This window comes from Pleurodeles waltl, chromosome 5 (genome assembly GCF_031143425.1).
Source record: "Pleurodeles waltl isolate 20211129_DDA chromosome 5, aPleWal1.hap1.20221129, whole genome shotgun sequence".
Classification (NCBI taxonomy): domain Eukaryota; kingdom Metazoa; phylum Chordata; class Amphibia; order Caudata; family Salamandridae; genus Pleurodeles; species Pleurodeles waltl.
Window position 1 is genome coordinate 947535595 of NC_090444.1, and position 26416 is coordinate 947562010.

The following is a 26416-nucleotide window of genomic DNA, read 5'->3' on the forward strand; positions in this document are numbered from 1 at the left end:
ACTTTACAGTCTGTGCTTTTTCTTGACTGTGTGGTTATATCTCGGTGTTGCTGGTGTCTGGATTGCATTTCTTGTATCTTGGTCTGTCCCTCTTGTGTCTTTTGTGTATTCTGTTTGTTTATTTTACCTGTGTATGTGCTTTTGTGTAGTTTAGTGTCTTTTGGATTGTATTTGTACTGTCGGGTGTCTATTTGGGGGTTAGAATAGTTGGGTTAGTTGGGGTTCTTAGGTTTGGGCTGTAAGTTTCCTTTTTTCACATTTATTTTCCTTCCTTTTTACAATTTTTCTGTTTTGCTTTGTTGTGCAAGGACAAGTCGGGAAAGGGGAGGCTGACCCACATGGGGGAGGAGGAGCTTGGAGGGCTTTGTGTGGTTGGTGTGCCACTTTCTGCCATTGATGCTGGAGATGGGTGAGCGTGTGACACAGGGGTATCACACAGCATCGCTCAGCTGACCTGGTGGCCAGAGAGCAGGATCTGCTGGACCAGCTGGGTGTGGTGATCGGTGGCCCTGTTGGTGAGTATCACACTGACAAATGTGTACAGTAGAATGGTCCTGAGTGACCGTAGTAGATGTCTTGAAGTGCTGCATGCAATGTTTGTGGCCATGTTGAATGCAAGCATAACAAACTGTCAGTGTCCCAGTACTGAGATGTAGTCCACATGTCTATACATGTTAACAATGCAGTCCTGAGGTTTGTTGAGTCATGTATGACTATCACTTAGGGCCACATGTACCAAGCTATTTTTAATTGTCACAAATGTCCTAGTTTTCAGATTTTGTGTGTTTACCTCAAGATATTTTTTTTATTCCAATGCACAGCCCCAGTTTTGCCATTCTGCAATCACATTTATGAGTCACAAAACAGGGTCTGCTAGTGGCATTTACGAAGGGGCGTTCCCTTCCTATTAGCGAGTCGCAGTCTGCTGACTGATTGTTTGGTGACCCGAATGCTGGCACCAAACAATTGCGGTTACCACCAGTTAGATGTTGGTGCTAACCCATTTGCAAAAGGGGAGGGGTCCCCGTGGGATCCCTTCCCCTTTGTGAATTCTTGCCCAAAAATTGTTTCCGAGCAGGCAGTAGCCCCAGGGACCACTGGCTGCTTTAAAAAATATTAAAATCATAATATTTGTTTTTTTTTTAATGATTTCTGTTTACTCTAAATAAAATAAGGCTGCATTTTTAAAATAAATATACATCTCTATTTGAAAGCAGTCACAGACATGGTGGCCTGCTGAGCCCAGCAGGCCAGCATCCCTGTGAGGACCGCCATTCCCAAGGGGTTTGCAAAATGAGACCTACCTCATTAAAATATATGAGGTAGGTCATTTGCTACCCCATTTGTGATTTGCAAACAGTGTAATTGACAGTGTTGTACCTCAGATCATCCTACTCACAAATTGTGAGTTGCTAAGTCTCGCATTGTGTGACTCACAGAACCTGATCTTCGTACATGTGGTCCTTAGTCACACATTTCAGGTGCAATGACAACACCTTTGCCATGCATTCTGTCAATGATGATCAAGTAAGACACTGTCAGCATACCACACTTCACTGAATCAGGATAGCAAAGTGGGCAATCCATGTTTAACGCTACAATGTCATCAACACACACACACACATGATCCCTGCCATTATGTTGGCAAAGGGGGCTTACATGGCTTACGGGACACTGCCAATGGGTCATTTGTTACCTCCATACAACTGTACCACATCTGTTATGGACCACTGAATGCATGATAACTGCAGTCTGAAAACTGAGCCACACGTGCATCACACAGTAACTCAGTGCCCCTTGATACACAAGTCACAATAACTGAGTCACTACAGTGCACCAGGGAAGTGCCATTGAAATTGTCACCTAAATACAAATCATGACATGGAGTACCATCTGAAATGGATTAGCCACAAATGTTTGTAGTCGGGTTTAGCAGCACATGATTGTTAGGCCCAGTGTATGTATGCAGATGTGTGTCTATCACTCACTGGAGTGTCAGTGTCAATGTGAGTTTGCAGTGGTATGTTTGTTGGAGTGTCTACATGCATGATCACCAGCTCACTCATATAAAATGTAAAACTGTCATTTGTTGTCCACACGTTTATACAGTGATCTGACATTGAGCATATATTTCCTTTCCATGTCTTACAGGTGGACCTGCCCCCTATACCATCGGGGAAGTGGCTTGATTTCAGGACCCATATGTATCCAGTAAGTGTGATAATGTTTGTCCTGTGTAGTGATTGCAGCTGTTGTTTGAGTGACTCTTGTGTGTTGCACTCATTGCAAGATATGATGAGCTGGCACGTGATCTGATATATTACTTGAATGGATGTTGACATAGTATTCCGTGCAAGGGTTAGACATTCACAGGCAGGGAGTCATATCTTGGGAGTCTTGTGCTGCGCAATAGGCAGCAGCGTATGAACAATGTGATTAGTAGCCACATGTAGGCCCACATGTGACTTGGAAGTCATTATTGTCACTGGGTCATACCCTCATTCTCACAAGACAGTGATCCATAAGTTTTCTGCACAAAATTGTGCATCCCTGTATTGTAATACATGTAGGACTGTATGGGTAACTGTACCCCAGCATCAGGCCCCATAAGTTGTACTCAATTCACGTGATACTTATGTGGTATGTAATAAGGGTGCATGCACGTCAAAGCTAGATGTGTGCTAGCATCAATGTGGGTGTTTTGGGAATTGTTTTGGCAGATCAGGTGTTGATGGTTGTCCGCAACTCGACACATGAATGTAGATGTGAATGACCTATGGATACCTTATTTCTAGGTGGCAGCCCTCCTCACATGTCTTCCACTCACTAAATCTATGTACAAGTGGAAATGCCTTTGTGGTTGTCCTCCACAGTTGTGATGATGTATTGCATGCCCATCCCCCCTGAGGCACATGGGTAGGGGATCAACATATATGTAGGTAGATGTGATGGTCACGGTGTAGATGACTGTCATCTCATTCAAGCATGCATGTGTCCAAACAACACTGACCCCTTATGATTAGCAACTGCATACCATCCTGACAATTACATCTACAAATCACTGGTCTTGGGTGCCTTGAAGTTGACTCAGATGATGAAGATTAGTCGGCCTGGCCCATGTGAAGTAGTTGCTGCCTTTGCATTGTGACACATTGCACTACATCAATGCACAGATCACTTTATTTGGTCCAACTCTTGTTGTGCTTTGCTTTGGTGCAAAAGACATGAAGGGTAGGCAGCGTTGCCATTACATACAACCTGGACATTGTATCATGTGGACTGTGATTTGGACTGCATGTGCAAATTGAGGCAGAGTGCTAGATTATCATCTGTACATGCATCACACAGTGATGACACTGATGGTTGCCTGTCTCATTTGTACAGCTGCCAACATGAATGTAGCGGAGATCCGGGCTTTCCTCAAGCAGGCAGTGAGAGACAGACACATCTTGGATGTCGAGTCTGGGTACCGAAGGATGGCAAGACGCTATTGAAGAGAGAAAGCCACAAGAAAATGGCGAGCTTTCAGCCAAGGGTGACCGGCATTGGTGGCAAAGGTTGTAGCCACCACCACAATTGCATCCAGTACCACAGCGGCCACCCTCACATCTGCCCCACCTGCAGTACCGTCAACCTCTGCACCACCGACCACCACACCTGCTGCACCATCAATGCCTGCAACACAGACCACCACACCTGCTGCTTTGGACATAGCCGCAATTCCAGAGCTCCAGAGGGACATAAGGAATATTGTTTTTAAAACTAGACACAATACAGAAGGATGTGGACAAATATACCCAGAGGGGAAAGACAATTAAAAAAACACTGAGGAGAGCAAACCTGTGAACACTTGCCTCCCCTCATCCCTAATTCAGTTCCCTCCCTCCTCATTCCTCATCCTGTTTTGTAGTGGGTTAATGGGATTTACTGGGGGTGTTTCATTTTATTACATGTTAGTTTGTGGGTGGGTGAGGGTTAATGTTGGGGCTTTTGTGTATTTAATTTTTTTTTAACAAAAAATACAAAATATATATTTGTTTAGTATTAGGTAGTATATGTTTAGGTTAGTATATGTTGTCCTACATGTGTCTCGTCATATAAGTGGGGTGTGAGGCAAATGTTTAGAGTGTGTTGTTAAATGTGGTAAGTAAGCTTAGCATTGGGTAGTTAGGGCCAGTTGTGGGTACTGTATAGTAAGGATAGATTAGGTTAGTATAGGTGTGTTACATAGTTTTAAGTTCTGTTTCGTACATAGTTATTTAAGTTTTAAGTACTCCCTTACTGCATGTGTCATATACTTGGGGCACAGGGTCTTTGCATGAGTGTACAGTGGCAATTGTCTGTTGGCCTGTGAATTCCATCCTGCATCCACATCCCTCCCTTGACATGTTAATTCACACTTCCAACTGAGCTGGTACATTGGCAGCCACAACAAATATGAATCTCAATGCATCTGCCATCCATTGTACCCACCGCTCAACGTTACTATGGTTCCCATGTATTGGACAGGTAGGTGTGCTTTTTAAACTGTAATTGTTTTGATCCTCTGTCGTGATGTTTGGCACTGTGGGATGTCTGCCTGCAGTTCATGTCAACACTGCTAAACTGAGAAGTGCCAATTTCAGAAGAGATCAAGTATACAAATTTCACACCAATGTGTTTTACTTGTACTCCCAGCTGACATTATTGGCCAAACACTCTTACACAGCCATTCCTGCTGTATGTTGTGGGTGAGGCATGTATGTTTTAAAGCAAATATCACATACACAATGACTTGCTTGTAGGGGATGTGGCTAGTATTGACTTTCATCTTGTAGATACCTTGGCCCTGATTTATACTCATTTTGCTCTGCATTTGTGTCATTTTTTTAATCAAAAGCAGCGCAAGCTTACATAACACAATTATATTTTCTACGTTTGTGCCGCTTGTGGGCAACAAATTACACAAATGCAGCATACAATAAGTATAAATTAGGGCCCTTGTGCGTAGATACCTGCCCACATTATTTCTGCACTCTGGTATTGACACTCTGTGACCCTAGACTTGTTACATGCATCATAAATCTCCAGCAAAGTAGATGTGTTGCATTACACAGAGACAAAGTGGTATGTAGGTGCTGTTTATTTTTAAATGTTGTAATGCAATTTTTGCATAGTCCAGGTCTGTGACCCTATTAGTGTAAAGCATTATATTGTGACGCAACACAAGTGCAAGGTTGAGGGACATATCATTGGACATGCTGAGATGAAGTGTTGTTCAGTGCAGAGGAATATCAATTGCCAGTGGAGTAGTGAGAGACAATTGCAGTTCATAGTGGAAAGGTTAACAGTGTGTCAGTGGAGAGTGCATGTCACCAACTGTAGCAACACTGGCATGTTGTCAAGCACAGGACAAAGGAAAATCAGAGCCCATGTGACATGGGCTGGTCCTACAAGGTACTTCTACGGGTGAAGATGATCTATTCCATATCTTCATCCTCTGATATGTGCGTCGTCTCCTCTGTCCTTGATGGTGTCGCTGGTGGGTTTCGAGGGGCAACACACACTTCAGTGGTGGTGAAGTGGACACCAAATTCCTGGCAGCTGCCATCTGTGGAACTACATATGGCATAACTGCAGCAAGGAGGAGTTGCTGATTATTGAGTATTGCAACAACAACCCTGTGTTAGGCAGCCATGCCTGCCCTGAGGGAGGCCAGTTCCAGGTACACGGAGTTCAGCTTGTTGTCATGCATGCAGCAGCAGGATTGGGAGGGCAGGTGTTGTGGCAACTCCCTCACAGCAGTGGTTAGGTCCCTCACACACAGATGGACTCCTTGCAGTAGGAATGGTGTGACTTATATGGCTGCTGTCTGTTCCGAGGACGTCATCATGCACATGCGCATCCCCTCAAGGCTGGCTGCCATAATTTGCATCCCCACCCGCACCTCCTTGGCCAGCTCCCACTGTACTCCCACTATTGTCCTCTCAAAGGTGGTCCCTGTGTCATCAGAGTCCTCAGCTGTGTTCAAGCTGGCAGGTTGTACTATTGGGGTGGTGGGTAGGTCCTCTGGGATGGCTGCTACATGTATGCTCCTCCTTGCGAAAGAGGTGGTGTCTGGAGGGTTGTCAGCTGGTCATCCAGGTCATCAGTGTAGTCCAGGACAGACAGATCCACAGGAGAGCAGTCATCCTCTGCAGTGAGATGTTGTACAATTAGAGTGTCTGTGTTGTACCAGTTGTAATGTGACGTCACTGACTTCCCTTTGGTGGTACATTGTCATATTGGTTCTCATGCATGGTTCCTGTCATTAATGTTTGCAGTCTCTCAGCCCTATACCCCACCTGCATGTCACATGTAGTGTAGGCAGTTTGGGGAATTGTCTGTGTCACATCTTCTAGTTGTGGGTTCTGTCCAGATTGTGACTTGCCACCTTCTTGTCCTCATCACCCCTCCCTTTGCTTCCATTTGCATGGTAAGGCCTTGCAATTATTGTTGGTGTGCTGATGCCACAGCACCACACATGACAATATGGCCCTGTCCCAGTCTATCATTTTTCACATACACCTATGCAGTGCTAAGGCCTAGTACCACACTATGCATGGCATTTCCATAAGACAAGACAGGTGTTACCATTGGTAGTTTCTCATGTTGATGTTTGCGTATGTGTGCTACATTGCATTGCACTGATGGGCCTGACAGAGTTCCATTTCCTCTTGTGACTGTGCGGGTGTTTTTGCCTTCCTACACACATATGTCCTCCCCCTCATTAAGTTGTCTTAACACATGACACCTGAGATGTTGCATGGTGGCATTGCAGCTAATGTGACACATTCAGAGGGGTAAACCTAAGAATGGGCAGCATGGGTATGAGATTACTGCCGAGTACATCATTATGTATGTGACAGTGCCTGATGGTTTTTGAGTCTAAGGACATGAGCAGTTGACAGGAGTTGCACTTGGACAGGGATTGATGGGGATTGATCATGTAGTCATACTGAACCCTCATTCTGAGTGTGTTTGTGCCATGGGCATCTAACTAGCATTTCCTAATCGACCTGCGCACACAGCACAGGTAGCAGTGACAACTGTTGTCATTGGTAAATGCCGCTTGAGCCAATGGCCTGAGACTGGGCATTGTCCTCTAGTTTACCTTCTGACAATACCAGCTGTCCTGTGACACCAGACCAGTTTTACATTCTTCCCTACCCTCCTGGTCTGCTTCAGCATTTCCAGCAACCTTGGCATGGCAGTGTACCCCCATGCAAAGGTTGTTGGTGTTGTGTTGTGCTGCATCCCTGGATGCCCCTGCACAGCCCAAGCACCTGGCATGGGCAGTGCAGAGAGTCCTGTGCCATGCCCCTTTGCCCTTTCCACTGTCTGATTTGAAGGGCTGACATGCATTGTGTAGTAGGCATGTGCCTCCCCCTTCTTGCACTTGACATTTAGCCATTTTGGTCCCTCATGCAACTTACCCTGCATATGTGTTGTTTCCTGGTAGTCTGCGCTGTCCTGTCCTGCGATACCAGTGACGATTTCTTGTTCCTTACCATTTTTTCCTTTGTCCTGCGCTTGCAGTTATGCTAGTGCTTCTTGCACTCAATGACAGTTCTCCTGACCTCTGCCACACTATTAATTATGTGCACAATCTGTTGCCAAATTGCCTCTCTCCTCCCAATTGGCAATTTAGACTTGATGAAGAATTGATGCTGGTGCTCCGTCACCTCTCTCATCAGAATTTCATGCTCCTCTGTGCTGAAGCGACACTTCCTCTGCTTCTTGTCTCACCCCTGGGTCTTGTCTGTGTCCTCTTGGCTGGTTCCTCATTGTCTGGGGTCTCCCTGGGGTCTCTCCTGGCTTCTGGGATCTACTTTGGGCCTCCTTAGTACTGTTTGCTCTGTTTGCATCGCTTTTTGACGCTATTGCGGGGAAAAATGCCGCATATTCGTATTGCGACATTTTTCCATGTCGTAAACCAGATTAGAGTCATTTTTCCTGCGTTAATGTCATTTTACTTTACGACAAGGTGCAATGGTTAGCGTCAGGAAAAATGACTCTAACCTATTCTTAGTGTCACCCATCATCAAGGCATAAATTTGACGCACGGGTGGCGTTAAGAAATGGCGCTAGCCAGCGCTAATATTTTTTATGCAAAGCTGAGTTAGCGCAGTTTTGTGTCACAAACTATAAATTTGTCCCCAAATCTATGGTTATCGAAACATATTTATCATCCCAAGTAGAGTCAACTAAAATGTTAAAAAAATCTATATCTTTAATGCACGAGCTCAAAATATGCACTAATGGTGCCAAGTAGTGATCCCCATAGACAGATAACTTCTCAAACTGAGAATCACATGACAATACTATGGGTCTCCCAGGGCGATCTTGTAGGGTCTTGTGTATTTCATGAAGAAAATAGGTGGTTGGAATTGTTGGATGTTCATTGACTAGGAAGTAATATTCATCATCAATTAATAATGCCATTTCATGCCACTGCTTCAGTTTAGTTTGTAATTCAATGGTCATTTGATTGATAGGATTAATGTCTAATTTCTTATGGTTAGTTCCATCATGTAGTTATCTATATGTTTACCTCAAGTAGTCAGTTTTGTTTTAGATGACAATATTGCCCACTTTGTCTGCTGGTTTGATGATGAATTGGTCATTTTCCATCAAAGGTATAATGCTTCATGTTACTTTTTTGTCATATTTTCTGTTCTTCCCGGATGCCTGACTCTTCCAATTTTCTCCAGATCTGCGACTACTGCCTCTGAGAAGATGTCAATTTTATTACCCAGAGATAGAGAGGGACAGCATCTAGTTTTACTTTTGAGTTTGCTATGCTGATGTTCATCAGTTTTGGATCTCCAGTACTTGCAATTTCTCCATCACCGTGATGTCTTCCTCATTCAGATTGCACATAAGATCAAACATTTTTGATATCAGGAAATTGTTCAGTGATCAAATTTGACAAAGGTTCATTAAATTGTTTTTGTTCCCATCTTTGGCGGTTTAGAGGCACAGAGTTGGGGAATTTTACTTTGCATATATATATTCGTAGACATCAATATTAGTCTCTATAAAATCAAAATGTTGTTCTGGTCAAAAAGAGATTTCATTGTAAAGTACTTTCTGTTCTGTTTCCATTATTGTATGAGAGGACAGGTTAAAATTCAATTGGACTTCATATCTATGTTTTCTTTTTCAGGTCGCGCAGTGGATATTGTCTTTTTGTGCTTAGCTGTTCTTGTTTTTCAGATAATTTTGTTATATTTGCTATTCACCTGCCGCATCCTCTGCCTCTTCCTCATCCTCTTTACCTTGACCTCAGTTGATCTAGATATAGTAGTCTGATCTCTTCTAAAAAAGGCACCTTTACTTGAGGATAGAATGTACTTGGTCCCTCTCCCTTACTTAGATCATCATCTAAATTTATTCTACAATAATATATACTATACTATTTAAAGAAGCTCTTTCCTTGCGGGAGCAATTCTGGCTCCCACAGGAGTTGGGAGCCCCCTGGGACTACAGGAGCCTTGACTCTGCCCTCCGCGGTGCACAGTGGATATTATTGGCACACTTGCAAATATGGCTGGGCCCCCGGACCGAAATTGGCCTAGGGATGTGGGCATTGTCCCCCTTCCCTTTTAAAAAATAATTTTCCCTCAGGACGGTGGTGGTGCCTCTGGCCCCCCATATAAATATTTTTAATAGTAGCCCTGGGAAGGTGGTGGTCCCTAGGGGGGGTCCGAGCAGCTCCCCCACATAATTATAAAATGTAGCCCCAGGAAGGTGGTAGTTCCCGCAGCCTGGGGTGGCCTTCATGCCCCCCCATATATTTTTTAAATGTTGTCCCAGGGAGGCAGTGGTCTCCGGGACACAGTTGGGTTTTGTGCCCCCCACCCAATTTTTTTTAGTGTGAAGACCCAGGCAGGTGCTGCCAAGGCGGGGCCACTGCCATGCAAAGGCTTGTGGAAAGGGGACTCAGCCTGTGGCCAAGACCACCAGGCTGTCGATTGGCGGCAACATGGCGGTGTCTGCAGTCTGACTGTGGCAGCTCTACCACGGTCGTAATGTGGCAGTTGGACAACCACTATGCTGATAGTCCAACTGCCACAGTGAGTCTGGCAGCCTTAAGACCACCAGACTCAGAACGAGAGCCATAGTAACTTAAATTATTTTATGTTAAAAAATTATAGAAATTCACTGAAAAAAAAAAGGTTACAAAGATGTTATAGTTAGGAAATAGAATTAAAAAAACATAGAAATGTATTTTAAAAAAACAAAGGTTACAGGAAGGCTATAGCTATGTTCTGAATTTATTCGCCCAAAACCATAGAAATGTAGAAGTTATAGTTAGAGTTATTTCAAGTAACTATAATTCACTCCCTAAGGTAACTACACCTCGGCCCTTGCCATGCACTTCTAATTACCCCAGATATTACAGTACTCATGGAAACTTCAATTACATCATTAAAGATATAAATAAAACAGCAGTCAAATGTTGAAGATAGAGCGCGATTAATAGTTACTTGAAATAACTCTATCACTGCTTGTAGGAGGCAGGCCTGGTTTGTAGTGGGTACCTTGGGTTCTTACACCTTATACCAGGTCCAGTTATCCCTTATTAGTGAAATGAAGTAGTGCTCTAGCAGCTTAGGCTGATCGAGATAGCTATAGCAGAGAGCTTAGGTTGAACTAGGAGACATGCGAAGCTTCTGCAATACCACTTATAGTTAAACAGTACTTATGGGCAAGTAAAGACAATACTCAGTGTTACAAAAATAAAGGCATTTATTTGGGTGACACAGTACCAAAAATATCTTAGAGACAATACTCCTTCTGGAGGTAAGTATTATAAACAATATCTACACTTTACACCAAAATTAGACAAGTAATTAGTTATAGGATAGTGCAAACAATAGGAAATGCTATAGAATACAATGGGAGAAAATAGGTCTAGGGGCAACACAAACCACATACGAAGAAAGTGGAATGTGAATCACAAATTCCCCCCTAGACAAGTGTAGTATGTGCAGAATCACTGGGAGAGTAAGAATACAGTAAAGGTAGGTAAAGTACCCCAAACCAGAGCCCAGAAAAGCAGGAGTAAAGTACTGCAAGTTTCCTTAGGACACACTACTCATGATATGGATTATTGCAGTAACCAATCAAGTCTGCAAACAACAACTGCTGGATTCCTGGACCTCAAGACCTGTAAAAGAAGGGTACCACGTCCAGAAGATGAAAGAAGTTCCAGGAAGGACAGGAGCCCCTGCCAACCCAGAAGAGGGTGCAAAAGAAGAGTCCCCAGTTGGAGAAAGGCTGCAGGAATGCACCCTAGGAAGATGTTGGTGGGTTTCTGCATGAAGCAAAAGATGTCCCATGATATGAAGATGGATGCAGATGTGATTTCATGTTGGAAGTCGCCAACAAGCGCTGGTTATGACAAATGTGCGATTTGCGTCAAAATGACCCTGGCTGGACCCAGGAGGGGCCTGCGGGCTTCAACTCAATGTGAGAAGGAAGAGGGGACTCTCAGCACTTTAGAGAGCCCTCAGGATGCCAGACTGCACCCACAGGAGTCCCCAGGATACAGTGACAAAGGAGGTGCAAAATGTAGTTGGTGCAGCATTACAAAGAAGGGTCCCAAGCTTCTGGAAGTCAACTCAGCGAGTTGAGCATCACAGGATAGAGTGTTGGGGATTTGGGCCAGGCTGTGCACAAAGGAATTTTGCAAATAGTGCACAGAGGCCTCAGGAAGTGAAGAAGATGTGGTGCACAGGGGTACTGTCACTCTCAGGGAAGGCAAGGTCTTACCTCCTCCAAATTGTCAATGGCGTCTACCCTCTGTGTTTCTAGGATAAAGATTGTCGCTGTGAGAGGAGTCCAGGAGTACCAGTCATCGACTTGGAAGGTGCCTGTCTGAGCAGGGGAGTGACTCTGTCACCCCACAGGAGATTTCTTCGGTCCTTCTGGTGCAGGGTGAAGACAGGGAGGCCCCAGAGCATGCACACCATAGAAACGTTTGCAGTTGCTGGCTGGAGCTGAACTTGAAGAAGAAAAGTATCCCTTGTGGATACTTTGTGGCTGTTACAGCGTTTCCTAAAGCAGGCTGCGGTTGATCCGAGGTCAGAGGATGAAGTAGTAGTTGCGGAGGATTCCTGCTGCAAACTTGCAAGTAGAATCTGAAGAGAACCCACAGAAGAGATCCTAAATAGCCCTGAGAGGGAGATTGGCTACCTTATCAGGTAAGGACCTATCAGGAGGGGTCTCTGACGTCACCTGCTGGCACTGGCCACTCAGAGCCCTCCAGGGTGCCCCCACACCTTGCAAAGCAAGGTGGCTGAAGTCTGGGACACACTGGAGGATTTCTGGGCACCACCCCTAGGGTGGGGATGGACAGGGGAGTGGTCACTCCCCTTTCCTTTGTCCATTTTCGCACCAGTGCAGTGGACAAGGGGTCCCTGAACCGGTGTAGACTGGCTTATGCAAGGAGGGCCCTTCAAAGCATTTCCAGAGGCTAAGGGAGGCTGCCCCTCCCCAGCCTGTAACACCTATTTCAAAAGGGAGATTGTGTAACACCCTGCTCTCAGAGGAAATGCTGTGTTCTGCCTTCCTGGAACTGAGCTGCTCAGACCCCAGGAGGGCAGAACCCTGTCTGTGAGGTGGCATCACCTGTAGCTGCAGTGCAAGCCTCAGAGAGCTGGTTTGGCAGTACTGGGGGTCCATGGTGGAGCCCCCAGGATGCATGGAATTGGCTCTCCGATACCAGATTTGGAATGGGGGGACAATTCCATGATCTTAGACACCTTACATGGCCATATTCTAAGTTACCATTGTGAAGCTACATATAGGCATTGTCTTATGTGTAGAACGTGTATAATGGAATCCCCACACTCACAAAGGCCCGGGAAATGGACCTGAACTATGTGGGGGCACCTTTGCTAGTGCAAGGGTTCCCTCACACTTAGTAACTTTGCACCTAACATTCAGCAAGTGAAGGTTAGACATATAGGTGACTTATAAGTTACTTAAGTGCAGTGAAAATGGTTGTGAAATAGTGTGTGCACTATTTTACGCAGGCTGCAATGGCAGCCCTGCGAACGGGTTTGTCTGAGCTCCTCATGGGTGGCAAAAGAAATGCTGTGGCCTATAAGGATCTCCTGGAACCCAAATGTCCTGGGTACCTAGGTACCATATACTAGGGACTTATAAGGGGGGGTCCAGTGTGCCAATTGAAATAGGTAAATGAAGTCACTAGCCTACGGTGACAGATTTAAAAGCAGAGAGAGCATAAGCACTGAGGTTCTGGTTAGCAGAGCCTCAGTGCCATAGTCAAGCACTGCTGACAATACACACATTAGGCCACAAACTATGAGCACTGGAGTCCTGGCTAGCAGGACCCCAGTGAGACAGACAAAACACACTGACATATAGGTTTTTATCTATGAGCACTGGTGTGCTGGCTAGCAGGATCCCAGTGACACAGTAAAAACACACTGACACACTCACAAACAGGCCAAAAGTGGGGGTGACCAGGCTAGAAAGAGGCTATTTTCTCACACAACCCCCCCAAACGAAGGACAATAAGACTAACCTTGGCCAGTTTAGACTTTATTTTCTAAGTGGTGATAAGTAGAGAATAGAGCTGCAATACAGTGGTTACTCCCTCTATCATCCACTATATGGTTACTTCACTGTGGGGATGTAAAGCACCCTATTTGGAGATTTTTTCCAAACCAACACAAAATTATCAGAGTTCCTATTAGTATGTTTTAAAGTTGGGCAGTGGGATTGGTCCACTGGGCCTATGTCAAATGCTTGAAATGCTAGACAGGGATGCTGTCTCAATAAAGCTATAGCTGGGCAAAAATGTTGTCCATATGGCGATAAGAGAGAACAGGGTTGCTGTTTCTCTTGAGTTGAAACAGGGCAGGGCTGCTGTTCTATAAGCTCCAACCCAGGACAGGGCTGCTGTTCCAAGTGTTTAGAGGCACTGCAGGGCTGTTACACTAAAGTTTCTCTGGGAGGGCTGGAGGGATGCTCCATATTTACTAAAATGATGCAATTTTGCACATCTGGATTAGTAGTTCCACAGAGAGGTACTTTTACCTCTTGGAGTCCAGCTGTGGTAACTGATGGCTCATTTGGCACAGGTTCCACTCCAGGAGAGGTTTCTACCACCACAGGAATTGTATCCTTAGTGGCAGTGTGGGAAAGGGATTCTTTGATACCCTTCTTACCTGTTGGTGGAGATTGATCCTGAGATTTCAGGCTTTTTTCTCTCCTTTGCTTTTTCATTTCACCAGAAATGAGAGGAAGTAATACCTCAGGGATACCCAGCATGGATGCATGGGTACTAATCTCTACCTCAGCCCAACTTCAGGCCTCTAGGTCATTCCCTAAGCAACAATCTACAGGTTAGCTAGGTGATACCACTACCTGCTTAGGGCCAGTAACTCAACCCCAACTAAGTTGAACTACAGCTAGGAGGAGAAACTGAGTGGAGTTATTGACATCAGTCACTTTGTACTTCTGTCTAAGGAGGTGTTGTGCAGGTTACACCAGGTTTTCAGTCACTAAAGTGATACTGGTACCTGCGTCCCTGTAGGCCTGGGCCTCAACACCATTTATTACGATTGACTGCTTGTACTTATCCATGTTAAGGGGAAAAGCAGCCAAGGTGGCAAGGCCAATGCCACTAGGTGTGACAGCAACTGTCTTGGGACTGTCTACCCCAGTTTCTATTATGGTTCCAAAAGTGAACCTAACTACACCTTTAGTTTGATTATTGCCAGTAGCTCCACCACAATTACCTCTACTGCTAAGGGCACTAGAGTCTGATGTCTTAGTGGTGGTAGGCTCAGGGGCTTTACCTGTGCAGGACTTATCCCCTGGCCAATGGCCTTCACCTCTACACACATAGCACCAAGGCTTTTTCTGATTGTGTTAAGAGTTAGAAGAAGTTGACGACGTTTTATCCCCACCCCCAGAGGAGTGTTTTGGACCTGAAGAAGTATCTTTGTGTTTACTTTTATCCCCATGCTTGTCCTGAGATTTTTCACCATCTTTCTTTTTGCTGTCTTTGTCACCCCCTGTATGAGCTTTTCTGCTCACCCTTGTTCTGACCAATTTGCCTGCCTTCTTTCCCAATTCTTGGGGCGAGGTCAGATCTGAGTCCACAAGATACTGATGCAACAAGTCAGACACAGTTATTTAAAGTATGCTCTCTCAGAATTAAGTTATACAGGCTTTCATAGTCAGTCACTTTATTGCCATTTAACCAACCTTCTAGGGCCTTCATAGAACAGTCTACAAAGTCTGTCCAGTCCTGTGATGACTCCTTTCTGGTCTCTACGAACTTAAGTCTGTACTGTTCAGTGGTTAAGCCCAGGCCATCTAAGAGTGCATTTTTCTGAATGTAGTAATTATCTGCATCATCCAATCTGACAATAAGGACTCTGACTCTTCCCTTACCAGAGAAAGATAGCCAAAGGATAGCAGCCCACTGTACATGAGGGACCTTTTAACCTTTACAGGCCCTCTCAAGTGCAGCAAACCACTTGTAGATGTCATTGCCATCCTTGTAAGGAGGGACATCTTTGTGCAGATTTCCAGAATAAAATGAAGGTTCGCTAACATTTGAATTTCTAAAACTGCTGCTGCCACCATGGGGAACTAACCCCAAACCCTGCCTTTCCTTTCCACAGCCAGGAATTCCCTGTCTAAGGCCAACTGTTGCTGCATTAGCCTCAGTCTGACCTCCTCTTACCTCAGCTTTCGGAGTTCCCTATCTAGGGACTGGACCTCAGGGTTAGAATTGTGGGATGCATCTGAAACAGAGGTAACATGGGAATGTGCAGAGTTAGATCTATCTCTAACAGGGGCCACTCTAGTGATCTGACCTCGAGGGGTAATGGCATCCCTACTTGTGTGTGAACCCTTCCCACTACCAGTTGTACTAAGTGGCTTGTTAACAAACAAATCTGTGTAAGTATACCCTACCCAGGATTGTCAGTTTGCTCCTCTGAGCCATCCTGGTTGGAATCATCCTCTACCTCTTCCCCTGTCAGATCTGGACCAGTTCTGAGTCCCTGGTCATCCTGGAGGAGAAGATTTAAGAGGAACTCCTTATTGGGGTTCTTCCCAATCCCCAAACTTCTTTCAATACAGAGACCCCCTCAAACAGTAAAAGTTAAGATTTTCATATGTTGTTTTCACAACTCTAGGGGTAGCTTCTACAAAAGACACATTGAAAGAGAAAAAGGTTGGGAAAGTGAGTAAAAGGTTAGTAGAATAACAGAGCTAACATTTAAGAGAAAAGAAGAAAACTTTTCAGAACTTTGTAAAAACTTTTGCAAAGTTTAAATAACTTTTAGAAAGTTAGAAAATGACTTCTAGGTAGTTGAGCAATCTTTTCTTTTGAAATACCAGTAACAATGTGGTAAAGAAATTGCAAGTACTAATCCCACTGCTACACCATCAATGTAGGAGGCTGCCCTGGTTTGTAGTGGGTACCTTAGGTACTTACACCTTATACCAGGTCCAGTTATCCTTTATCCCTTCGCTGCCAGGCCTTTTCCCCCTCCTGTTCCGAGCCTTTTTTTGGCTATTTGGGGCAGTTTGCGCTTAGGCCCTCATAACATTTTGTTCACATAAGCTACCCATGCCAAATTTGCGTCCTTTTTTTCCAACATCCTAGGGATTCTAGAGGTACCCAGACTTTGTGGATTCCCCTGAAGGAGACCAAGAAATTGGCCAAAATACAGTGAACATTTTGTTTTTTCAATAAATGGGAAAAAGGGCTGCAGAAGGCAGCTCGTGTTTTTTTCCCTGAAAATGGCATCAACAAAGGGTTTGCGGTGGCAAGATCACCATCTTCCCAGCTTTCAGGAACAGGCAGACTTGAATTGGAAAACCCAATTTTTCAATACAATTTTGACATTTTACTGGGACATACCCCATTTTTACTATTTTGTGTGCTTTCAGCCTCCTTCCAGTTAGTGGCCAAAATGGGTCAGAAACCAATGCTGGATCCCAGAAAGCTAAATATTTCTGAAAAGGGGTCATTTGTGTAGATCCTATAAGTGTTTCCTACAGAAAATAACAGCTGAAATAAACAAATATTGAAATTGAGGTAAAAAAACAGCCATTTTTCTCCACATTTTACTCTGTAACTTTTTCCTGCGATGTCAGATTTTTTAAAGCAATATACCGTTACATCAGCTGGACTATTCTGGTTGCGGGGATATATAGGGCTTGTAGGTTCATCAAGAACTCTAGGTACCCAGAGCCAATAAATGACCTGCACCTTGCAATGGGTTTTAATTTTATACCGGGTATACAGCAATTCATTTGCTGAAATATAAAAAGTGAAAAATAGGTATCAAGAAAACCTTTGTATTACCAAAATGGCCACAAGATAAGATGCTGAGAAGCAGTGATTATTTGCACATCTCTGAATTCTGGGGTGCCCAAACTAGCATGTGAATTACAGGGCATTTCTCAAATAGACGTCTTTTTTACACACTGCCTTACATTTGGAAGGAAAAAATGGAAAGGGGCAATAACACTTGTTTTGCTATTCTGTTTTCCTCCAAGTCTCCTGATAAAAATGGTACCTCACTTTTGTGGGTAGGCCTAGTGCCCATGAAAAGAAATGGCCCAAAACACAACGTGGACACATCACATTTTTTCACAGAAAACAGAGGTGTTTTTTACAGAGTGCCTACCTGTGGATTTTGGCCTCTAGCTCAGCCGGCACCTGGGGAAACCTAGGAAACCAGCACATTTCTGAAAACTAGAAACCTAGGGGAATCCAAGATGGGGTGACTTGTGGGGCTCTGACCAGGTTCTGTTACCCAGAATCCTTTGCAAACCTCAACATTTGACAAAAAAAACACTTTTTCCTCTCATTTCGGTGACAGAAAGTTCTGGAATCTGAGAGGAGCCACTAATTTCCTTCCACCCAGCGTGCCCTCAAGTCTCCCGATAAAAATGGTATCTCACTTGTGTGGGTAGGCCTAGCGCCCACGAAAGGAAATGGCCCAAAACACAACGTGGACACATCACATTTTTTCACAGAAAACAGAGGTGTTTTTTATAAAGTGCCTACCTGTGGATTTTGGACTCTAGCTCAGCCAGCCCCTGCGGAAACCTAGCAAACCAGCGCATTTTTGAAAACTAGACACCTAGGGGAATCCAAAATGGGGTGACTTGTGGGGCTCTGACCAGGTTCTGTTACCCAGAATCCTTTGCAAACCTCAAACTTTGACCCAAAAAATACTTTTTCCTCTCATTTCGGTGACAGAAAGTTCTGGAATCTGAGAGAAGCCACAAATTTCCTTCTACCCAGCATTCCCCCAAGTCTCCCGATAAAAATGGTACCTCACTTGTGTGGGTAGGCCTAGCGCCCACAAAAGATAATGCCCCAAAACAATATCTGGACACATCAAAATGATCAAATACAAAACTACCTGTTTTTGCAGGGGGGCACCTGCGTTTTTGGTCCTGGACTCAGCAGCCTTCTACGGAAACCTACCAAACCCAGACATTTCTGAAAACTAGACACCCGAGGGAGTCCAGTGAGGTGTGACTTGCGTGGATCCCCCAATATTTTCTTACCTAGAATCCTCAGCAAACCTCAAATTTAGCTAAAAAATCGAATTATTCCCACATTTCTGTGTGGGATCACCGCACTGGGACACATTTCATACCACTTAATGTTCCCCTCAGTCTCCCGGTAAAAATGATACCTCATTTGTGTAGGTGGGCCAAGTGCTTGTGAAAGGGAAGAGCCAAAAACATGTTGATATTGAGGGGGAACAAAAGGGGTCCAAAAGGGAAGTTTGCAAAAAACACATTTATGACAAGTGCAGCAGAATTTTTATCGGTATAGATGAGATAATGCTGGATGGTAGGAATTTAGTGGATTCCTGCAGATTCCGGAAGGTTCCATCACAAAATTGTGGGAAAAATATGTGATTTCCAGCAAAGTTGGAGGTTTGCAGGGGATTGTGGGTACAAAAATGGTGCGGGGTGCATGTAAAATACACCACCCTGGAATCACCCAGATGTTAAGTTTTCAGATGTGTCTAGGTCTTGTGGATTGTTTTACATGGCAGCGTTCCAAAGTCCATAAAGTGCAGCCCTCGCCATTCCAAGTGGGACTATTTTGAGAGTAAGCCAAGTTCTCATGGCCCAAATGTAAAACTAAAACCCAAAATAATCAAATGTCTTCTTGCTTGCTGTGGGATAAGATGTTTTAGAGTGCAGAGGAGAGCTGAAAGACTGTTACCCCCTTCAGTTGAGGTGGGGGCATAACCAGGCCCATACTGGTTGGTAGCCACCACCCCAATATATATATTTTTTTTAATTCCCTGGCATCTAGTAGACTTTCTGCCCCCCCCGGGGTGTGGATCAGGGGTAATTGCCCCATCTGCCCACTGGTGGGCAGAACAAATCGGCCGATCTGCCCCCAAAGGGGGCAGAAATGGCCTAAATACAATTTGCCCCCCAGGGGAGCTTCCCTTGCCTAAGGGGTCGCTCCCCATCTGTAAAACAACAACAACAAAAAAATCCCTGGTGCCTAGTGGTTTCTGCCCCCCTTGGGGCATATCAGCCTAATTAAAATAGGCTGATCTGCTCCCCAGGGGTCAGAAATGGCCTAAGATAAATTTGCCCCCAGGAGAACGACCCTTGGCTAAGGGGTTGCTCCCCTTGCGTGAAATTCACACAAAAAAAAAATCCCTGGTGTCTAATGGTTTCTGTCCCCCTTGGGGGTAGATTGGCCTCATAAAAATAGGCCAATCTGCCCCCACGGGGGCAGAAATGGCCTAAATATAACTTGACCCCTAGGGGAGCGACCCTTGCCTAAGGGGTCTCTCCCCACCTCTAAAAACAAAAACAAAACAAAAATTAAAAAAATTATCCCTGGTGCCTAGAGGTTTCTGCCTTAACAAAAATGCCCCCATTGGGAACGACCCTTGCCCAAGGGGTCGCTCCCTCATGGCAATTAAAAAGAAAAAAAAAATCCCTGGTGTCTAGTGGGCGTTTTAGCAGCCAGATTGCTTGCAATCCGGCTGCTAAAATGCTCAGAGAGACTTCAAAGGGAAGGAAATTTCTTTGCTTCCCTTTGAAGCCTCTCCGGCCTCCTCCACGTGATCAGAAGAGAAATGCTTTTGCATTTCCCTTCCGATGGGAGGAAGCCTCTGTGACAATCAGCGCGCGATCGCACGCTGACGTCGCGGGGGGCCTGGGGAGGTTGGGGGTGGAAGGGGAAGGGCTTCCCCTTCCATCCCTGCCTTAGGGGGTGGGGGGAACCCCACTGAGGGAGAGCTAGCGCTCCCTCAGGGCTATGTGCCCAGGACGTAATGGTTACGTCCTGGGCATACGAGCACTGTGCCTCAGGGCGTAACCATTACGTCCTGGGCACAGAAGGGGTTAATAGTGAAGTAGTAGTGTTCTAGCAGCTGAGGCTGATAGAGGTAGCTATAGCAGAGCAGTTTAGGCTGAACTAGGAGACATGAAAAGCTCCTGCAATAACACTCATAGTTACACAGCACTTATGCGCAAGTAAAGACAATAGTCAGTGTCACCAAAAATAAAGGTATTTATTTGGGTGACACAGTACCAAAAATATCTTAGAGACAATACTCCTTCTGGAGGTAAGTATTATACACAACACATATACTAGACTCCAAAATTAGACAAGTAATTAGTCATATGATAGTGCAAACAATAGGAAATGCTATAGAATGCAATGGGAGAAAATAGGTCTAGGGGCAACACAAACCATATGCTAAGAAAGTGGAATGTGAATCACGAATTTTCCCCTAGACAAGTGTAGTGTTTGCAGAATCAATGGGAGAGTAAGAATACATTAAAGGTAAGTAAATTACCCCACCCCAGAGCCCAGAAAAGCAGGAGTAAAGAAATGCAAGTTTTCTTATGACACACTACACCTCATGATATGGATTATTGCAGTAACCAACCAAGTCTGCAAACAACACCTGTTGGATTCCTGGACCTGAAGACCTGCAAAAGAAGGGAACCAAGTCCAGAAGTCGAATGAAGTTCCAGGAAGGACCGCAGCCCCTGCCAACCCAGTAGAGGGTGCAAAAGAAGAGTCCCCGGTTGGAGAAAGACTGCAGGAATGCACCCTAGGAAGATGCCAGTGGGTTTCTGCATGATGCTAAAGATGTCCCATGATGTGAAGATGGATGCAGATGTGATTTTGTGTTGGAAGTCGCCAACAAGCCTTGGTTACGACAAATCTGTGTTTAGCGTCAATATGGTGCTGGCTGGGCCCAGGAGAGACCTGGGGCCCTCAACTCTGTGTAAGGAGGAAAAGGGGTCTCTCAGCACTTTAGAGAGCCCTCAAGATGCCAGACAGCACCCACAGGAGTCCCAGGACACGGGGACAAAGGAGGTGCAAAACTCAGTTGGTGCACCATTACAAACAAGGGTCCCACGCCGCCGGAGGTCAACTCAGTGAGTTGAGTGTCTCAGGGTAGAGTGTTGGGGTCCTAGGCCGTGCTGTGCATTAAGGAATTTTGCAAATAGTGCACAGAGGTCTCGGGAGTTGAAGAAGATGCGGTGCACAGCGGTACTGTCACTGTCAGGGAAGACAAGGTCTTACCTCCTCCAAATTGCGTCAGCAGGACCTCAGGACACTCTGTGTCGATGGGGTCCACCCTCTGTGTTTCTAGGAGCATGCTTGTCGCTGTGAGAGGAGTCCAGGAGTACCAGTCAGTCATAAACTTGGAAGGTGCCTGCATGAGCAGGGGAGTGACTCCATCACCCCAAAGGAGATTTCTTCAGTCCTTCTGGTGCAGGGTGAAGACAGGGAGTCCACCGAGCTTGCACACTGTGAAAACTGTTGCAATTGCTGGCTGGAGCTGAAATTGCGGAAGAAAAGTATCCCTTGTGGACACTTTGTTGCTGTTACAGTGGTTCCTCTAGCAGGCCACGGTTGATCCGAGGTCAGAGGATGAAGTGGTAGTGGCAGAGAATTCCAGAAGGAAACTTGCAAGCAGAATCTGAAGAGAACCCACAGGAGAGAACCTAATTAGCCCTGAGAAGGGGATTGGCTACCTTATCAGGTAAGGACCTATCAGGAGGGGTCTCTGACGTCACCTGCTGGTACTGGACACTCAGTGCCCTTCAGAGTGCCCCAACACTTCGCAAAGCAAGTTGGCTGAAGTCTGGGACACACTGGAGGAGATCTGGGCACCACCCCTAGGGTGGTGAAGGACAGGGGAGTCCCCTTTCCTTTGTCCAGTTTCGCGCCAGAGCAGGGGACAAGTAGTCCCTGAACCGGTGTACACTGGCTTATGCAAGGAGGGCATCATCTGTGCCCTTCAAAGCATTTCCAGAAGCTGGGGGAGGCTACCCCTCCCCAGCCTGCAATACCTATTCCCAAAGGGAGAGGGTGTAACACCCTGATCTCAGAGGAAATGCTTTGTTCTGCCGTCCTAGGACTTAGCTGCTCAGACCCCACGAGGGCAGAACCCTGTCTGTGAGGTGGCAGCAGATGTGGCTGTAGTGCAACCCTCAGAGAGCTGGTTTGGCAACACTGGCGGCCCCCAGGATGCATGGAATTGGCTCCCCAATACCAGATTTGTAATGGGGGGACAAATCCATAATCTTAGACACCTTACATGGCCATATTCAGAGTTACCATTGTAAAGCTACATATAGGTATTGATAGATATGTGTAGTGCACGTATGTAATAACGTCCCCGCACTCACAAAGTCCCGGGAAATAGTCCTGAACTATGTGAGGGCACCATTGGTAGTGCAAAGGTGCCCTCACACTTAGTAACTTTGCACCTAACCTTCAGCAAGTGAAGGTTAGACATATGGGTGACTTATAAGTTACTTAAGAGCAGTGAAAATGGTTGTGAAATAGTGTGTGCACTTTTTCACTCAGGCTGCAATGGCAGTCCTGTGAAAGGGTTTTTCTGAGCTCCTTATGGGTGAGAAAAGAAATGCTTCATCCCATGAGGATCTCCTGGAACCCCAATGCTCTGGGTACTTAGGTACCATATACTAGGGACTTATAAGGGGGGTCCACTGTGCCTGAGCATAAGCACTGAGGTTCTGGTAAGCAGAGCCTCAGTGACACAGTTAGGCACTACTGACAACACGCACATTAGGCCACAAACTATGAGCACTGGTGTCCTGGCTAGCAGGATCCCAGTGACACAGTTAAAACACACTGACACACACTCACAAACAGGCCAAAAGTGGGGGTAACCATGCTAGAAAAAGGCTACTTTCTCACAGTGAAGGCATCGTGTAAGAGGATGTCCCCTTGGCTGGGTACACTTTGAGGGCTGGCTATGTGTGTGCCAATGGTGATGGAAACGGGTATGGTGGGTCATTCGTGTTACAGGCTGAACTGTTTGTCTGATGCTGTTCTCCTGTCTGTATTGTCTCTGCAGGTCAGTGCCCATCAAAAGAAGGGTATGTGGCGTGACATCACCAAGGAGGTGCACACCCTGGGGGTCTATGCCAGGTGGAGCACCCACTGTCGCAAACGTTGGGATGACCAGAGACGCTGGGCACGGAAGACCGCAGAGGCCCATCTGGGGATGACCTCCCAACAAGGAAGGGGTGCCCATTGAACCCTGGCCCCCCGATGGCCCGTATACTGGTGGTGTCCTATCCAGAGCTGGATGGGCGCTTGACGGCATCACAGCAGCCACAAGGGGTTGAGTGCAGTGTCCATCATTGAAGGAAGTGGCTGAAGGGTTGGTATCCGGTGGTGGGTGTGTGTCAGTGGGTGTCCTTAGGCCAGGCTAGCCATAGCAGGGTAGGTCCTCTGATGGCTGAGGGTCTGATGGGGAAATACCGCCTACCTAGCATGTTAGCATCCACTACTGGTCAGGGCTGCGTGGCTCCCAGGTGTGCTGCAGTTGGTGATGTGTGCTCCTCCTCATGCCTTAGTGACTAGCCATATCACTAGTAGTGCAATCCATAGTGCGTAGGCCTGTACCCTGTGTGTGAGGGTGCTGTGTACGCCAACGGTGGGGTTGGTGCTGTCATTGATCCAGTGTATCATTTGTCTCCCTCCTCCCCTTTCTTATTTTGCCATCCTGTCCTTATGTGTATTAGCATCAGCTGGCGAAGGAGCAGAGGCACCTGCGACGGAGGGAGCTGCATCCCACAGGACCCATGAGGCAGAGTCCACCGACGCTGAGGGCACCAGTGGGACGGAGGGTTAGGGGAGCACCATGGTGGCGAGTGGAGGGGACAATATAGACTCTGATACCTCCTCCGATGGGAGCTTCCTGGTGGTGGCGGACACCTCTGTGTCCCCCCCAGCTATTGGTACAGCCACCCCCCTACTAGCACCGCCCTCACAGCAGCACCTCAGCGAGTTGCCTGTGCCCGCTCACCCAGGAGGGTGGGCATCTCCTTCGCCCCAGGCACCTCAGGCCCTGCCCCAGTGACCCCTGCTGCCCTGAGTGAGGAGGCTAATGACCTCCTGAGATCCATCTCTGTAGGGCAATCAACCATTGTGAATGCCATCCAGGGGCTGGCAGCCCAGATGCAGCAATCTAATACATTCCTGGAGGGCATTCACAGTGGATTGGCACCCCAACAGAGATTTACCAAGGCTCTGGCCTCCTCTCTGATGGCAGCCATTGTCTATGTTTCAACCATCCCCCCTCCAACTACCACTTCCTAGTCCCATTCTCCTCAACTCCAACACATCCCAAGCACACAGCCAGATGAGCATGCACACAGGACAACACCCAAGAGTGTCACAGGCAAACACAAGCACCACACGTCATCCCACAGGCACTCACACAAACACCATTCATTTACAGACACTACAACATCCACTATTTTCATTGTCTCCTCCTCCTCATCCTCCTCTACCACCCTCCCAGTCACGTCCACACTCACACCTGCATGCACTACATCTACATCCAATATCAGCATCACCACACCAAGCAGAACACACACCTCACTAGCAGACCCCTCCACAACATCCATGCACACGTCCCCTGTGTCCTCCCCCACAGTGTCTGCCCCCCCTAAAGTACACAATCACAAGCACTCAGACACCCAACAGCCATCCACCTCACAACAGCACAACCCATGCACCTGCACCCAAATCCAGCAGACAGACACAACCAACAACCACTTCCTCATCTCCCACTCTCATTACTTCTGCCTCTTCTTGCCCCACTGTCCCTAAAAAGCTTTTCCTCTCCCAGTTTGACCTCTTCCCTGCCCCTCCATCCTGCACATACAGCCAGGGTATCAAGGACCCAGCCAAGCACCTCAGCCAAATAGTCCATGGGCCCAGTTTCATCAGCACCTACGCGTGGTGGAAAGTATTCCAGGCTACAAATACTGAAGGGGAAGGAGCCTGCACCAGCAAGCAAGAAGGGGAAGTGACCTGCACCAGCCAACAAGAAGGGGAAGGAGCCTGCTCCAGCCAGCAAGAAGGGGAAGGAGCCCACACCAAGTAGCAAGAAGGGGAAAGAGCCTGCACAAGTAGCTGTCACAGAACCCCCACCGCCAGCCGTGGTTGTGCAACCATCAGTGATTGCAGTGGTTGCGCAGGAGCCTCCCACAACCACCACCACAGTGCAGCCATCGGAGGGTGCACGGGCTGAGCAGGAGCCTCACACGACCACCACCATAGTGCAGCTTACGGACGGTGCAGGGGATGAGCAGGAGCCTCCCACAACCACCACCACAGTGCAGCCAACGGAGGGTGCAAGGGCTGAGCAGGAACCTCCCACTACTACCAGCACATTGCAGCCATCACCTCCGCCAGATGACATATGATCCAGCCTCCATGGGCTGCTGTGCAGCCTGCCACCACCAGAATCGGTGGGCATGTCACCCACTCGAGAGACTGTGGCCTTGCACTCCCCAGGACCGAGCACAGGGCATGTTTCCCCCTTCAGAACCAGTGGGCATGTCACCCACTCAAGAGACTGTGGCCTTGGACTCCCCAGGACCGAGCACAGGGCATGTTCCCCCTCCAGAACCAATGGGCATTTCACCCACTCGAGAGACTGTGGCCTTGAACTCCCCAGGACTGAGCACAGGGCATATTGCCCCTCCAGAACCAGTGGGCACGTTACCCACTCGAGAGACTGTGGCCTTGCGCTCCCTGGGTGCGAGCACCAGGCATAATGCCTCCTTCAGAATCAGTTGGCAAGTCACCAACTCAAGAGACTGTGGCCTTGCACTCCCCAGGACCGAGCACAGGGCATGTTGCCCCATCCAGAACCAATGGGCATATCACCCACACGAGAGACTGTGGCCTTGCACTCCCCAGGACCAAGCACTGGTCTTGTTTCCGCATCTGGCTGCGGTGCCTCCCCTCCCCCTGAGGTGCCTGCCTATTTGCCAACTGATGCCCCTGCAGAGTTCTCTCCGTATTGGTGCAGGTAACGAGTGG